Consider the following 18,719-nt stretch of genomic DNA (forward strand, 5'->3'; position numbering starts at 1 on the left):
CAAAATCCTTTCCTCCGTCAAATTAAACCAATCACTTAATACCGAAAGAACAACTGCTTCATAATACAATTTTAAATTAGGCATTTTTAATCCTCCTCTTTCCCGTGTATCTTGCATTATTTTCATTTTGACTCTCGCTTTTTTCCCTTCCCATATAAATTTATTAATTCCAATCTGCCATTCATCCAAATTTTTATCTTTCTTAATTATTGGTATCATCTGAAACAAGAACAAGAATTTAGGCAAAACATTCATTTTTATAGCTGCTATTCTCCCTAACAAAGATAATTGTAATTTTTTCCAAGTATTCATTTCCTTCTGAATTTTTTTCCATAACACATCATAATTATTCTTATACAATTTTCCATTTGATGAAGTAAGAAAGACTCCTAAATATTTAACCTTTTTTACAATTTCAAATCCTGTTATTTCCTCTAGTTTTTCTTTCTGGTTCTTAATCATATTTTTGGTTAACACTTTTGTTTTATTTTGATTCACTTTAAACCCTGAGACCCTTCCATATTGATTAATTACTTCCAACAAATATACACTGAATTTATAGGCTGAGTCAACATAACAACCAAATCATCTGCAAATGCTCTGACTTTATATTCATATCTTCTAATTCTAATACTCTCTATCTCCTTAACTCTCTTATCTTATCCAATAAAGGTTCCAAAGATAAAATAAACAATAAAGGTGATAAAGGACACCCTGCCTTGTTCCTTTCGCAATTTTAAAACTATCTGTCAAACTACCATTAATTATTATCTGAGCTGTTTGCTCTCCATAAATTGCCCTAAGTATTCGTATAAAACCATTTCCAAATTGCATTTTGTCTGTTAATTTAAATAAAAATTCCCAATGCAAACGATCAAAAGCTTTCTCTGCATCCAAGAATATAAACGCTGCCGGAATCTGATTTTTCTTTTCCAAGTATTCCAATATATTCACTATCTGCCTAACGTTATTCCTCATTTGTCTCCCTTTTATAAAACCAGACTGGTCAGTGTGGATCCTTTGTTGTACAATTTCCATTAACCTATTTGCCATTATTTTTGCAAAAATCTTATAATCATTATTCAAGAGTGACATCGGTCTATAATTCCCAGGCTTAGTACAATCCTGATCCTCTTTTGGTATCAATGAAATAAAAGTAGTCCTCCATGATGGTGGTACTCCTCCTCCCCTCAATATCTGATTGAATAACTCCATAAGTGGACCAACTATCTCATCCTGTAACTTTTTATAATATATTGCTGTAAGTCCATCTGTGCCCGGGGATTTCCCTATTTTTAATTGCTTTATTACCCAAATAATTTCCTCAGAAGTTATAGGCCGATTCAACTCTTCCCTTTGTTCATTAGTTAAACCTTTAACCTTATATTCTTTCAAATATTTATCAATATCCATATTCAATATTGTATCTCTGGCATATAAATTTGTATAATATTCCAAGAAAGCTTTTTTAATTTTATCCTGTTGAAATCGCACTTTACCCTTGTATTCAATTCCTTCAATAGTACGTGCTTTCTGTCTTTTCCTTAACATATAAGCCAACCACCTCCCTGATTTATTGGCATTACAAAAAGTATTATGTTTAGCATATTGTATATTGGTTGCCACCTGATCTGCCATTAACATATTAAATTGACTCTGTAATATCTTTATCGCCTCAGTAGTTTTTAAATCATGTGGATTATATACCAATAATTGTTGTTTCCTCTGAATTTCCTCTTCTAAATCCCTACGCTGTTTTTGTAGTTTTCTCCTCTGTCTACTATTAATATATATCAAGTTTCCTCTCATAAAGGCCTTGCTCGCGTCCCACACCATTTCTATCGAAATTCCCTTTCCCAAATTATAATCAAAAAATTCTTTCATTTGTTTTTTACATTGATTTACATTATCCTCATATCTAAACAAATTTTCATTTATTCTCCATGATCTTCTTCCACCTTCATATTGCAACTCCATCCATACCGGACTATGATCAGTTAAACACCTTGGAAATATCTTTGTTTTCCTAACCCTAGAAAGCAAGTCATTGGTAATTAATATAAAATCAATACGTGAAAAAGATTGATGCCTATCCGAAAAATAAGTATAATCTCTATCATCAAAATTCTGCCTTCTCCATATATCTTTCAACTCAAAATCTTCCATCAAATCAAAAAAAGATTTAGGCAATTTTGCATGCATAGGAATTTTCTTAGAAAGAGTTCTTTTATCTTTCTAATGTCCATTACACCATTCCAATCCCTAATATAATAAATGTTTTATAGTCCCAAAAGTCAATTTTTCATGTAACAATTTATAAAATTTTTCTTGTTGTTGATTAGGTGCATATATGCCAATCACAAGTGTCTTTTCCTTCTAAAATCAATTCAATAGCAATATATCTTCCTTGAATGTCCGTTTCAATTAATTTACTTGATATATTTTTCTTCAAATATATAACTATACCATTTTTCTTATTCGAGCAGAAGAAACAAAACGTTTACCTAATTTCAATTAATCAAATATTTCTGATCTGATAATTTTATATGTGTCTCTTGCAAACATATCACATCATTTTTAAATTGTTTCAAATAATGGAATATTTTTCTTCTTTTCTGTGCTGAATTTAAACCATTAACATTCCATGTCAAAAATTTATTTGCCATCTCTGGCCTCTTGAAGCTTCTGAGCAATTAGCTGAAGACCCTCACTCTTCGGCTTGGCTCCTCCCACAGCTTCAGTAGTAGAATCCCGTTCTTGTCTTTGAAGTCGTTCCTCCATCTCCTTACGCCTAATAGCTCCCCTTGTCACTCTTTGTTCCTGAGATTGTTCTTGAGGGACTGATATCACAAGTGCAGTTTCAGCTTCCCCACTCTGTTTCTCTTGAAGACTTTTATCCACTGTTTCTACATCCACTTTCAATACATTAAAAAGAAAATCTTTTGCTTTCAATTCAGTATCAATTCGATATCTCCTGCCTTGAAAAAATACTGTTAAACCAATTGGAACCTCCCATCTATATTGAATCTGATGCTTCTTAAGCTCTTGTGTAAAAAACCTAAAATCCCTTCTATCCTTTAACATTTTAGCAGGGATCTCTTTCAAAACCAACACCTCCTGTTCTGCTATTTGCAATTTCTTTTGGTATGTAGCTTGCAAAATCTGATTTCTTATTGTAGAAGTTAAAAAATAAATTACAATATCTCTTGGGAGCTTTTTCTGCCTCGCTACCCAAGAATTAACCCTGTATGCCTTATCAATTTGAAAATCAACTTCTCGAGGGTCCATGCCTAACATTTCAGCTACGGCTTCTGATATAACTTTTTTAAGGTCTTCTTCCTTCGGTCTTGAAGACCCCTAATTCTCAAAGCCTTCTCCAACGCTCTATATTGCAATACCACCACATGATCCTCATTTTTATCCACTTTATTTTGAAGCTCTCCAACTTTATTATCCAAATACTGATTTGCTTGACTAATTACTTCCACTTTATCCTCCATTACTTCCAAATTTTTTGTCTAACCTTGAAAACCATCAATAAATCTTCTCTAATTTTTTTATTAGTCTCTTTAATTTCTTCCCTAAGTTGATCCTTCACACCATGAATATTATTCATAATTTCTTTAAATCGCTCTTCAGAAACTCTGTTCTGTTCCTTTAATATATCTTCTAAATTAGTTTCAGACCCCCTTCTCGTCATGGGAGCTTTTGGTGGCTTAGAAGCCATTTTAATTTAAGTAAAGTCTCTAATTAAAATTAGGAAATCTCAAAGTCTCAAAAAGTCTCCAATTAAAGTTGTAAAATAAAAACTTTCACCTTGCCTCCTCTGGAAAGCTTCTATTCAGCTAAAATCCACAAAGACGAACTTCGCTTTCTCTCACAAGCAGCCTCCAATCCACTTCCTTTCAGACGCCATTTCTTCCTTCACTAAGTTCAAGTGAGAAAAAGTTTTCCCCTTTTAAAAAGGAGTAGAAGTCAGCTCTCTTCTTGCTTCCCCAGTAATCGATCACTTGTATTTGCCCCGTCTGCTTGAAGTTATTCAAAACGGAATCAATTGAGCAGAGGTGGGCGTTTTCCTCTTGTCCTGCTTAATTAACAGGATCGAGCCGAGTCTGGAGTGGGGCTGGGTTATGCAGGCAGCCCTCCGAGACTCTGCATAAGAAAGCAGAGCCCCTGGGGCAATCTTCCGCTCTCCAGCCGCTCTGGCTAATCTCTTTCACCCAGAGAAAAGCTTTGAAGCTGGCTAACAGCCGTTCTCCCGCTGTTTCACCAGCTTTTACAGAATCTCAGTTCGGGACGCCATTCCAGGCGTCCTTCTCGGGGAAAACGAAACCACCGGAAGCCAATTCATTACTTCTCTTGATAACAACCTTTTAAAAATCTTTTCTAACATATCCTTCCTTCTAACCATTGATAAAATAAATCCCACATTTTATAATATTGCTTATCTTCTTGTTTTATAATTTCAAACATAACAAACAGGAAGCAGCAGGTGAAGCTAAGCAAGATCACATCAAATACCTGTACAATTAGCACAGGGCTCCCCCAAGGCTGTGTGCTCTCCCCACTTCTCTTCTCTCTGTATACCAATGACTGCATCTCCAATGATCCATCTGTTAAGCTACTGAAGTTTGCAGATGACACAACAGTGATTGGTCTCATTCAAGACAATGATGAATCCGCATATAGACAAGAGGTCGAACGACTAGCCTTGTGGTGCAACCAAAACAATCTGGAACTGAACACACTCAAAACCGTAGAAATTGTGGTAGACTTTAGGAGAAACCCTTCCATACTTCCACCTCTCACAATACTAGACAACACAGTATCAACAGTAGAAACCTTCAAATTTCTAGGTTCTATCATATCGCAAGATCTAAAATGGACAGCTAACATCAAAAACATCATCAAAAAAGGACAAAAAAGAATGTTCTTTTTGCGCCAACTCAGTAAGCTCAAACTGCCCAAGGAGCTGCTGATTCAGTTCTACAGAGGAATTATTGAGTCTGTCATTTGCACCTCTATAACTGTCTGGTTCGGTTCTGCAACCCAACAAGAAAAACACAGATTTCAGAGGATAACTAGAACTGCAGAAAAAATAATTGCTACCAACCTGCCTTCCATTGAGGACCTGTATACTGCACGAATCAAGAAGAGGGCCGTGAAAATATTTACAGACCTCTCGCATCCTGGACATAAACTGTTTCAACCACTACCCTCAAAACGACGCTATAGAGCACTGCACACCAGAACATCTAGACACAAGAACAATTTTTTCCCGAAGGCCATCACTCTGCTAAACAAATAATTCCATCAACACTGTCAAACTATTTACTGAATCTGCACTACTATTAATTTTCTCATAGTTCCCATCACCAATCTCTTTCCATTTATGACTGTATGACTATAACTTGTTGCCGGCAATCCTTATGATTTATATTGATATATTGACCATCAATTGTGTTGTAAATGTTGTACTTTGATGAACGTATCTTTTATTTTATGTACACTGAGAGCATATGCACCAAGACAAATTCCTCGTGTGTCCAATCACACTTGGCCAATAAAAAAATAAAAAAATAAAAATGTCAATTTACTCATTTCTGCACACTCCATTATCTTCCTAATGATTTCATCTTGCAAAGGTAATTTCTCATTTTTCCAATTTTTAGCAAACACAATCCTAGCTGCTGTTATAACATTCACCATCAAATATTTTAATTCTCTACTATGTATTTCAGGTATAACCCCCAACAGAAAAACTTCTGGCTTAAAATCTATATGTTTTTTTATCATTTTCTCCAACCATGTGTGTATTTTAGTCCAATATCTTTTAGCTTCAGCGCATGTCCACCCCATATGGTAATATGATTCAGGTTTCTGATGGCACTTCCAGAATTTTTCAGATTTGTCCTTGAACATTCTGGCAATTCTTGTCGGGGGTAAATGCCACTTATAAACATCTTATACAAATTCTCTTTATATGCCGTAGACATTGTCATTTTATAATTATATGTCCATAATTTTTGCCATGCCTCTAAGTCAATCCCATGTCCAAAGTTTTTTCCCCAAGCAATCATCGTCTCTTTAACTTGATCTTCTTCTAATTTAATCTCTAGCAAATATCCATACAATTGTCATCAGCACCTGTTAAAATCTTATCAAAACTAGTCAAATTATTATAAAAGCCTTCTGTTTTGGAATCTTTATCATATCTGGAGTGTATTTGTGAATAAGAAAACCAATTCATTTTTATGGCTTCTATTTCTAATTTCTGCATGTTTTTTAATTCATCCTTTTCATTTAACAATTCTTTATATCTAACAATTTGTTCCTTTCTAAATGTTATTGAATATGAGAATGCTTCAATAGTTGATACCCAGACCGGTATTTTAAAAAAATGATTTTTCTTAATTCTCTCCCAATTTAATAACAAAGCCTCTCGTGTGCTCGTGTATTGTTCTGGTTGAAGCTGAAGTTGTCATTGACAGGTAGGACATTGTAGCTTTTATGAACTACACTTAAGTCATACTGAAGGTGGCATTGTTCTAAATTTTCTAAGTCCAGAATTTCAAGTCTGGTGGCATAACGTATTTTGTTGCGAGCAGAGAAGTGGAGGACTCTTCTTGTGAAATATTTCTTGACATGTTCAATTGTATTAACGTCCGATATGCAGTGCAGGTTCCAGACAGATGAGCTGTATTTGAAAATTGGTCTAGCAAATGTTTTGTATGCTCTGGTTAGTAGTGTGATATTACTAGAGAAGAAGCTATGCAAGATTAGGTTTACAACTCTTAATGCCTTTTTGGTGATGTTGTAACAGTGGCCTTTGGCACTTAGATCGTTAGATATGAGTATTCCAAGGTCCTTGACAGAGTGAGGGTCATCTACAAGGTCGTGTCCACTCACCTTGTATTTTGTGTTCTTTTTGCCAATGTGTAAGACAGAGTATTTGTTGGTTGAGATTTGGAGTTGCCAATTTTTTGACCAGATCTTTTGAAGGGTAGCAACATTGTCGGTGGTGTTAAATATTTTTAGATCATTGGCAAAGAGAATACAGTTGTTTATAATATGATCTCAAAGGTCATTTATGTATAGTATGAAGAGTGTTGGTCCTAGAACACTGCCTTGGCATACACCACTATTAACAGGTGCAGGATTTGATAGGACGCTCCCTATTTTGACCACTTGTTGTCTGTTTGACAGCAATGCAGCTACCCAATTATGTAGGGTCCGTGGATGCCATAGGATTTTGGTAGTTTGTCATGTACCACTGAATCAAAAGCTTTACAGAAATCTATTGCTTTGCCCTGATCGAGATTTGTAGTCCATATGTTTTTGCAGTGTAAAAGTTGTAGATTACAGGATAATTTTTTTCTGAAACCATATTGCTTATTAGAGAGTAGGTTGGTTGTTTCAAGGTAGAGGGTAATGGAATGGTTAATGATTGATTCCATGGCACATGTCCTGTATATAACATCATCCTTCAGATAAGTATTTTTGGTCTCTTACTGCTCCATAAAAACATAAAAAGAGAGCTCAGAAAGGATAAGTTATAGATTTAGAGAAAGCATGTTAAAGCGTCTTTCCTTAAAGATCTAGCAATGTCTACAGCTCAATACCTTATCTGAAGAAAAGATGCTTGCCAATTCCATCTAATTTTCTGTTACCAGCTTATTAGACCTCAGTATACTATGTAATTCAAGAAGGGATTGTACAAAAGAAAGACAATAATAAAAATTAGCTTTACTTTTGCACTGTTTGGTTTTGTCAAGTTCTTTATCCAATTTTTATTTTTTCCAGCAATAGTTGTTTCAAATTATTTAGAATTCTAAGTGAATCTATTTTCAGGAATTCTTTGTCCCTTCTAAGTAATGAGAATTAGAAAATAGAAATAGAAAAATAGACACTAAATAAATCTCTAGCTTTACTTGGATAGAGACAAGTGTCAGACTAATAATTACTGTTTTCAGAAGGTGTAAACGCAGACAATGACACTGCTAAAGAGACAGAGATGCAGATTGGTCAAATAATCGTGTCTTTTGTACAGTTTAACTGAGGGATGTCAAACTCGAGTACATTGAGGGCCTTATCAGGGTTGTGTTTGACCTCAGGGGGCTGGGTGGGCATGGCCAGGGTAGGTGCACATGGCCCTTCCGAGCTCCATTTTTGTTGGCAGAGACACCACGGAACAGTCCTTCATTATTTCTAGGGCAGCTCTGGGGGCCAAATCTAAGCATCCCGCAGGCTGGATGTGGCCTGCGGGCCTTGAGTTTGACTCCCCTGGTCTACCTAAAGTATAAGGCCAGAGTGTATCCATCTGGAATGATATACAAAAAACAATGTTTTCAGCTCTTGGTATATAAAATTATCAAAAGCTGGAATGCGGATGGTTAGAAGTGTTATAGTGAGGATTTTTATTGTTGCAAACTGCTCAACCCAGTGTGTTCAACAGCCATATAAACATGTTTAATAAATAACTATTTATTTATTATTTAAAACTATTTAAAAATATAGATGAAAATAAATAACAAGACATATCTGTCACTGAAAATATGTATTTATTTAGTTTGCTGTTAATCAGCACTCTATCAGCAAATAGGAAGGCAATAGAAACAGATGGAATTATCTACACACAGAAAAATCAATAAAGGTTGTAATCAAATTATTCCAGCAAATCTAAAGAATAACATAGTGGTCAACAGATTAGAAGCGAACAATCCAAAACCAGTTCCAAAGAATGGAAATTTAACAGAGTTAGGAAGGTATCATATAATAACTTAATTTCATATACTAGAATAGAATAGAATAGAATAGAATAGAATAGAATAGAATAGAATAGAATAGAATAGAATAGAATGCTTAAACCAGGGGTCTCCAACCTTGGCAACTTTAAGCCTGGAGGACTTCAACACCCAGAATTCCCCAGCCAACTTTGGTGGTTGGGGAATTCTGGGAGTTGAAGTCCACCAGGCTTAAAGTTGTGAAGATTGGAGATCCCTGGCTTAAACTATTCCAATGCAGATTACAAGAGTACATGGAAAGAGAAATGCCAGATGTTCAAGATGTATCAACCTATTGGCGATACTTGCTGGATAATTGGAAAAATCATGCCAAGAAGTAAGCATGTGCTTCATTGACTATAGAAAAGTTTTTGACTGTACTGATGAGGTCAAGCTGTAGAATGTCCTTAAGAAAATGGGAACTCAGGGACATTTTACTGTTCTCAAATAAAATCTATAGACAACCAAGCACCCACAGTTTAGATGAAATATGGCAAAACAGACTGACTCCAGATTGACTAAAGAGTAAGAATTTATACACTTGATTTATACACCATGTAGTAATTGTATTAGAAGACTGGGTTCAAAAAAACTTCAGGTACATATTGGCTTCCCCTAGAGTGGTAGAATAGAACAGCTGTTGTATTCTTATGGTTTTAAAACTTGAGGAAAAGATAACCAGCACTATGCTAATGATACTATTTTGAGAGCTGAAATGAAAATGATCTACAAATCATAGTAATGAAAGTGGAACAAGGGTGGGGGGATGAAACTATAATTAAACATAAGGAAAACCAAACTAATGACAAAAGACGCAGCCTTATATTGACAATGAAGATACTGAAGTTGTAGGTAGATTCTGCCTTTTAGAATTTACTACAGTTTTAGAATTTATCAACAGTTAAGGAACCAAAAGTCAAGAAACCAGCATGTGGTAAGACAGCGATGAAGAATGATGGGTCTCTGGTGGCTCACACTGCTAAGACAGTCTGTTATTAACAGCAGCTGCTTGCAATTACTGCAGGTTCAAGTCCCACCAGGCCCAAGGTTGACTCAGCCTTCCATCCTTTATAAGGTAGGTAAAATGAGGACCCAGATTGTTGGGGGCAATAAGTTGACTTTGTATATAATATACAAATGGATGAAGACTATTGATTGACATAGTGTAAGCCGCCCTGAGTCTTCGGAGACGGGCGGGATAGAAATGCAAATAATAAAAAAAAGGCCTTAAAAAAAGATATTCCTGTGTCACAATATGTTTGTTTTTACAAAGATCAGAATCATGCATGGATGTAGATGGTCTTCAAAGAAGCAGGATAAAAGCAGTATTGACACTGGTCTTGGATAAAATCCCATGGATAATCATGGCATCTTGTTAACTTTCAAATTCCACCAGTGATAAGTCAATTATGCCATTTTGCTCAAGATGTCACCAAGCAGATTCCTCCAACCAGCATATAGTTTGTGAAGATAATGGAGCAACTCTGGATCCTAACTTTAATTGAAGCAATTTGTTTAGAATTGCAACAGAACAACGTGCATTTTTCTGGTGCTAGTTCGGGACTGGCCCTTCTCCAGCATGTCATTTTCTCAAGAGTAAAGGTATTAGAATTGACATACTGGCCTGGTTCCAGGGAAGGTAATTACAGTCCATTCAGCCTTACTTAATTTCTCTTGAGGCTTCTGCTGGATTTTCTATTCCTTTGCTCCTTAGCTGATGGTGGAATAATCATACATCTGCACACTGCTTGACACTTGGGATGTTTGGGTAAATTATGCATATGAATGGTTTTTATATTACATGATTATTTATAGATCTGGGTTTGGCTAAACCCAGATACTTTTGTTTCAAAGGAGGGATTAAAATTGATTCTTATTTTTGCTGTGGTTTCCTTTCTCCTCTCTTCTGTCTCCGTTTCATTGGTATGTTCTACTTTTGAAAAGTGGCATTAATCTTAGCAAGATGGCCATTTATAATAGTGATTTAAGATTATTATTTCTGAGGTGATGAAGCCTAAAGCTACAGACGTGTTTAAGAAACATGGTGTCATCAGGTCAAATAATATAAACCATGGGAATTGAGGACATATGGTTTTAACCAATTGCCAAAAATCTCCTCCTTACTTTTAATTACAGTATATCTGTAATTATTTCTTGCCAAAATCCTTGTGTTACTGAAGATTAGTTACTTGGTATTAGAAGCCGAAATTTGTGTATAGCATCAAATATATAACAACAACAGAGTTGGAAGGGACCTTGGAGGCCTTCTAGTCCAACCCCCTGCCCAGACAGGAAACCCTACACCATCTCAGACAGATGGTTATCCAACATCTTCTTAAAAATTTCCAGTGTTGGAGCATTCACAACTTCTGCAGGCAAGTCGTTCCACTTATTAATTGGTCTAACATCAGGAAATTTCTCCGTGGTTCTAAGTTACTTCTTTCTTTGATCAGTTTCCACCCATTGCTTCTTGTTCTACCCTCAGGTGCTTTGGAGAACAGCCCGACTCCCTCTTCTTTGTGGCAACCCCTGAGATATTGGAACACTGCTATCATGTCTTCCCTAATCTTTCTTTTTATTAAACTAGACATACCCAGTTCCTGCAACCGTTCTTCATATGTTCTAGCCTCCAGTCCCCTAATCATCTTTGTTGTGTGTCTAATCATATGTGGTGTTACTTTAATTTGGATGGAATTTTGAGGCAATTTTTCAGAAACAATATTTGGATTAAATTTCTTGGCCAGTTACTGATTCTGATTTAGCATTAGCTTCATCATTAGCTATAGGAAGTATAATGTACTAATTCCCCAAGGAAATAGTTGACTTAATATTGTATTCAGAAATCCTGAATGTGCTAGAGATTGGCTTTAAATTTTCACTTTGTCAGCGTTCCAGAAAACCTCCTCCCCAAGTAAAAACTCCGAAGCAGGCATCTTTCAAAGTTCTTTTACTAAGATAGGTAAACATCTGGGAAAATCCAAATCAGAGAGATCCGGGTTTTCCCTCAGTAAATCAAAACTCCAAACCCAACTCCTAATTTATCTGCTGATCACATGTTCTAATCGCCAGCTGTCCCATCTCAAGACATCATTCCAACCACTCCTTCTCCAGCTGCAGGACCGGCCTAACCTTGACCGGCAGGAAGAATGTTATTGTATCTACTAAACCCCCCCACCCTGGTACTTTCCCACACATGAAAAGTGGCAGCAGGAAAGCTTCCAGTCTAGTATGGCTTCCAAAGCTGACACACTTATTTTATTTATTTATTTTATTTTATTTATTTTATTTGTCACAACAGAATATATAAGCATAAGCATGAGATAACTATATGATATATAAGCATATATATATAAAATCATAAGTATGCAATAACTATATGAAATTGGATATAATCAAGGGAGCATTAGGACAGGAATGAGAGGCACATTGGTGCTCTTATGCACCCCCTTACAGACCTCTTAAGAATGGGGTGAGGTCAATAGTAGAAAGTTTTTGGTTAAAGCTTTGGGGATTTTGGGAAGAGACCACAGAGTCTGGTACATTCCAGGCATTAACAACTCTGTTACTGAAGTCATATTTTCTGCAATCCAGATTGGAGCGGTTAAAATTAAGCTTAAATCTATTGTGTGCTCGTGTATTGTTGTGATTGAAGCTGAAGTAGTCTTCGACAGGAAGGACATTGTAATAGATGATTCTATGAGTTAAACTCAGGTGATGTCAAAGGCGGCGTAGTTCTAAATTTTCTAAACCCAGGATTTCAAATCTGGTGGCATAAGGTATTTTGTTGTAATCAGAGGAGTGGAGAACTCTTCTTGTAAAATATTTCTGGACACGCTCAATTGTATTAATGTCTGAAATGTGGTATGGGTTCCAGACAGGCGAGCTGTATTCTTGTGTCTGTCTGTCTTTCTTTCTCTCTCTCTCTCTCTCCCTCCCTCCCTCCCTCCCCCCACTCTCTTTCTCTCTCTCTTTCTTTCTGTTTCTTTTCTTTTTTTGGGAAGGTTGTTGCTAACAATCAGTTTTGACAAACTTGCAGGGATGTGAAGAAATATAATACAGGTAGCTACAATGGCATTGAAAAATGTGACATGACTATTTTTCACACTTACAACCGTTGTAGCATCCTTGAGGATATGGTGACCAAAATTCAGACATTTGGCAACTGGTTCATATTTATGATGGTTGCGATATTCTGAGGTCATGTGTTCACCTTTTGCAAACTTTTGAGAAGCAAAGGCAATGGGAGAGCCAGATTCACTTAACAACTATGCCACTAATTTAACAACTGCAGTGTTTCATTTAACAACTGGGGCAAGAAAGGTTGTAAAATGGGGCAAAATTTACTTAACAAATGTCTCACTTAACAACAGAAATTTTGGGCTCAATGTGGTTATAAGTCGAGAACTACCTGTACACAGCTGATTCTGAAAAACGTAGCAAATTGGATCCTAGTTAATACTTGGATGGGAAACTACTAGCAAATGTTTTGACTGTACGGGTAGTCTTCAAGTCACAACCATAATTGGGATGGGAACTTCTGTCACTAACTGATACAGTCACTCATGAATATGCCTGATTTTACAAGTTTTTTTGTTGAAGTTGTTAAGCAAATCATATTGTCATTAACTAAATCATATAATTATTAAGTGAATCCAGCTTCCCCATTGGCTTTCCTTGTGATACTTGGAAGAATCAAATCGAATTGAATCAAATGGGATAGGGTAGGGAAGGGTAGAATAGAATAGAATAGAATAGAATAGAATAGAATAGAATAGAATAGAATAGAATAGAATAGAATAGAATAGAATAGAATAGAATAAGTTGGAAGGGATCCTGGAAGTCTTCTAGTCTTCTAGTCCAATTAACTGCTCAGGCAAGAAATCCTATACTATTTCAGACAAATGGTTGTCCAATCTCTTCATAAAAACTTCCAATGTTGAAGCATTCACAACTTCTGGAGGCAACTTGTTCCACTGGTGAATTGTTCTAACTGTCAGGAAATTTCTTCTTAGTTCCAGGTTGCTTCTCTCCTTGATTAGTTTCCACCCATTGCTTCTTGTCCTGCCTTCAGGTACTTTGGAGAATAGCTTGACTCCCTCTTCTTTGTGGCAACCCCTGAGATATCAGAACATTGCTATCATGTCACCCTTAGACCTTCTTTTCATTAATCTAGACACACCCAATTCCAGCAACCGTTCTTTATATGCTTTACGTCCCCTAATCATCTTTGTTGCTTGTGGTGAGACACGTGTGATCATGTGAACCCGGGGGAAGTGGCCAGTGTCTCTCAGTGACACTGTGATGGCCATGAGTGTGAAGAACAGCACCATCATATCTTTCACTGGTTGTTAAATAAATGTTGTAAACAAGGATTACCTGTAGGATAGACTGGGAAATTTAAAAAGTTCCAAGAAAAAAATAATCTCACATCCTGGACATAAACTGTTTCAACTCCTACCCTCAAAACGCTATAGAGCACTGCACACCAGAACAACTAGACACAAGAACAGTTTTTCCCCAAATGCCATCACTCTGCTAAACAAATAATTCCCTCAACACTGTCAAACTATTTACTGAATCTGCACTACTATTAATCTTCTCATCGTTCCCATCACCAATCTCTTTCCACTTATGACTGTATGACTATAACTTGTTGCTGGCAATCCTTATGATTTATACTGATATATTGACCATCAATTGTGTTGTAAATGTTGTACCTTGATGAACGTATCTTTTCTTTTATGTACACTGAGAGCATATGCACCAAGACAAATTCCTTGTGTGTCCAATCACACTTGGCCAATAAAATTCTATTCTATTCTATTCTATTCTATTCTATTCTATTCTATTCTATTCTATTCTATTCTATTCTATTCTATTTAATTGGAGAATCTAATGGATATGAGAGATTGACTAGTCCTGACCCCTAGCAGAGCTAGCTCTAGTCCAGAGGCAGGGAAGAATGGCCCTTTATGAGCATGGCTGTCTCAGGAATTCTGGAAGTTGAAGTCCTTAAGTCATAAAAGGGCCACCGTTCCCCATCCCTGTTCTAGCTCACGGCTGGAGGCTAACTCATAGATATCTCAGGAGAGGAGAGGATCAAAAAAAGCAGGATGAAAATCACAATCATATTGTTAAAAACTTTTTTATCTGCATTAAAAGAGATGGGACTTTAATTATACAATCCTGGCTGCCATCTTGATTATTATTATTTTACCTACCACTCCTACAGACACCCCTGGGATAAATCCTTGATAGCATATACCCGTGATGGTGAACCTATGGCACGAGTACCAAAGGTGGCACACAGAGCCCTCTCTGCTGGCATGCATGCCGTCACCCCAGGTCAGATCTCCATGGCGTTTCTTTCGTGAGCTTCTGTTTCTCTGTAAACAAAACAGAAGCTTAGGGAAAAAAAGACCTTATCTCTTTCCCTGCTGCCGTTGTTGGGATGCCCCGCCTCCCACCAGCCAGGTGGTCTTTGGGTCTGTGCCCACTCATGTCCGTCCACATGCCTGTTGATACACATCCATGCGCATGTTTACACTCATGCACATCTTTCAGTTTGGGAATGCACACACAGTTTGGGCATTCTAAAAGGTTCACCATCAGTGGCACATACCTTTGGGACAAATGGCAAATACTGTGCACAGATTCAATTTGAATGGATAACATAACATAAAATGATAATGCGTTCAGAATACTGAGGTTTTCATTTTTCCCCCCATGTATGTATGTATTTCAGCTGAAATAATGACTGATATACTGAACAGCATACTGCATTTTCTAGAAAAATGCCTCAGGTTCTCTCTTATTATTATTTTTGTCTAGGCTTACAAGATGCAACCTTCCTTAAGCAATTCAAAATCAAACTGATTCAAGACCACTGAACACATTTTTTTAAATGTTTATTGCTGCTATTTTTTAAATATAAAAAACGGAGAAACAGAGCCAGTAGAAGAAAGGCAAGACGTTACCACCTGCCCACCTTAAATACCTTTTCATCTTATCTCCAGAATTGCCAAAGAACCAAATATACAATAGTTGGTCCATATAATTTGGATAACAATCATGCAGAGGTACCCATATATGAACAGAAAGTATCAGTATGACAGGACGAGGAGAATTGAAAAAAATAAGGTTCAGGACTTTACTCATTTATTCTAGGGGTCCCCAACCCCCAGGCCTTGACCCACTACTGGGCTGTTCAGAACTAGGCCATGCAAGCCTGGTATATAATTTACTTTTTGTCATTTTGCACCTCCTCTTGCATCCTTTCTAAAATGATTCTGTTCTACCATTTCTTCAATATGTGTGGCAATGCAAGTTGTCCCATGGTAAGTTGGCCATGATGAGCGGTGCGGAGAATTAGCTGTGGCAAGTTATCTTAGACCCTGGAGAGGCAGCCAGAGAACCAGGCAACAGGCAGAATGGATCTGAATGGCTCTGAATGGATTTTCCAGTTTGTAACCCAGCATTTTGGTCAGTACAACTGTTCAACACAAAAATCTAGCAAAATGAGCAGAAGGTAATAGTATTTACAATCTCTTGTTCTGGCAGAACCCACTGAACTGTTTTTAATAAACCAGTGTTTCAATCTAAAAAAAATCCCTTTGGAGAAAAAACAAAAAGGGGCATGTAGCTAATTTCAAAAACCGCTACAGAGATATATGCAACCAAATAAAAACTGAATGCACAAATTACCACACCAAGCAAGAAGACCTTCTGTGCACAAATTCTAATCGTGCTTTTTATAATTTTGTGAATAACAAACTTAATGACTCGAGATCCATCCCACCACTAAAAGAACCTAACGGCAAAGAAAATAATGATGAAAAAAAGCAAACCTCTTTAACACATTCTTTGGCTCAGTCTTTGTCAACAGCAATGGCTCACACCCGAAATTTCCCAACCGCACCAAAAATGACCTAACACATATAGATTTCCCTGAAGAAAATGTTGAAAAAGCTCTTCACAGACTGAAACCATCCCTATCTATAGGACCTGATGGATTATGTGCATACTTCTTAAAAAAGCTTTCCATTAATATAGCAGAACCCCTAAGCATAATCTTTGGAAAAGCCTTTACGACCAGTTCCCTTCCCAAACTTTGGTCACTAGCCACAGTCATCTTTGTCTTCAAAAAAGGAGACCCCAGCTTAGTTGAAAATTACAGACTTATCTCTCTTTGCTGTGTCACCTGTAAAGCTATGGAATCTATCATCAACCAATCCATTACCCTCCACCTAGAAACAATCAATCTACTCTCTAATAAACAATTTGGTTTCAGAAAAAAATTAACATGTAACTTACAACTTCTTCACTGCAAAAACATATGGACTACAAATCTTGATCAAGGCAAAACAATAGATGCAATATACATAGATTTCTGTAAAGCTTTTGACTCAGTGGTACACGACAAACTTCTCCTAAAATTAAAATCCTACGGCATCTCCAGACCCCTCCACAATTGGATAACAGCGTTCCTGTCAAACAGACAGCAAGCGGTCAAAATAGGCAGTGCCCTATCAAATCCTGCTCCTGTCAATAGCGGAGTTCCCCAAGGCAGTGTTCTTGGACCAACACTCTTCATATTATACATTAATGATCTCTGTGACCATATTAAAAGTAATTGTGTTCTCTTCGCTGACGATGTCAAACTATTTAACACTACCAACAATACAGCTACTCTTCAAAAAGACCTTGACTTTCTGTCAGAATAGTCTAAAACCTGGCAACTCCAAATCTCAACCAGCAAATGCTCTGTCTTACACATTGGAAAAAAGAATCCAAACACTAAATACAAACTCGACGGGCATTACCTTACAGATGACCCCCACCCAGTCAAAAACCTTTGAGTATTCTTATCCAATGCCCACTGCAACTACATCGCAAAAAAGGTATTAAGAGTTGTTAACCTAATCTTACATAGCTTCTTCTCCAGAAACACTACACTACTAACCAGAGTTTATAAAACATTTGCTAGACCAATTCTTGAATACAGCTCGCCTGTCTGGAACCCATACCACATTTTAGACATCAATACAATTGAATGTGTCCAGAAATATTTTACAAGAAGAGTTCTCCACTCCTCTGAATATAACAAAATACCTTATGCCACCAGACTTGAAATCTTGGGTTTAGAAAACTTAGAACTCCGCCGCCTTCGACAGGACCTATAGAATCCTCATAGAATCATCTATTGCAATGTCCTTCCTGTTGAGGATTACTTCAGCTTCAATCACAACAATACAAGAGCAAACAATAGATTTAAACTTAATGTTAACCGCTTCAATCTTGATTGCAGAAAATATGACTTCAGTAACAGAGTTATTAATGCTTGGAACACACTGCCAGACTCTGTGCTATCTACTCAAAATCCCCAAAGCTTTAACCAAAAACTGTCTACTATTGACCTCACCCCATTCCTAAGAGGTCTTTAAGGGGCGTGCATAAGAGCACAAACGTGCCTACCGTTCCTGTCCTACTGTCTCCTTTCATTATATCCAATTTATATAGTTATTACATACTTATATATATGCTTATATATTATATAGTTACTTCATGCTTATGCTTATATATACTGTTGTGACAAAAAAAAAACCCACCTCCTGTTGAAGTTCAAATTCCAGAATTTCCCATCCAGAGTTGAAATCCACACATCTTAACATTGCAGAGGTCCTTAGACTAGTGGTTTCCTTAGACCAGCAGCTTCCTGGACCATGGACTAGTACCAGTTTGTGGCCTGTTAGGAACCAGGCTGCACAACTGGAGGTGAGTAGCAGGTGAGCAAGTGAATCCAAAATTCTGCCCCACCCCACCCCAGACTGTAGAAAAATTGTCTTCCATGAAACAGGTCCCTACGGTCAAAAGGGTTGGGCCCCCCTGCCAGACAATACTGAATCTTCGTATATTCAGCAACATGGAAGAATATTA

This window comes from Ahaetulla prasina, chromosome 4 (assembly GCF_028640845.1).
Source record: "Ahaetulla prasina isolate Xishuangbanna chromosome 4, ASM2864084v1, whole genome shotgun sequence".
NCBI classification, from domain to species: domain Eukaryota; kingdom Metazoa; phylum Chordata; class Lepidosauria; order Squamata; family Colubridae; genus Ahaetulla; species Ahaetulla prasina.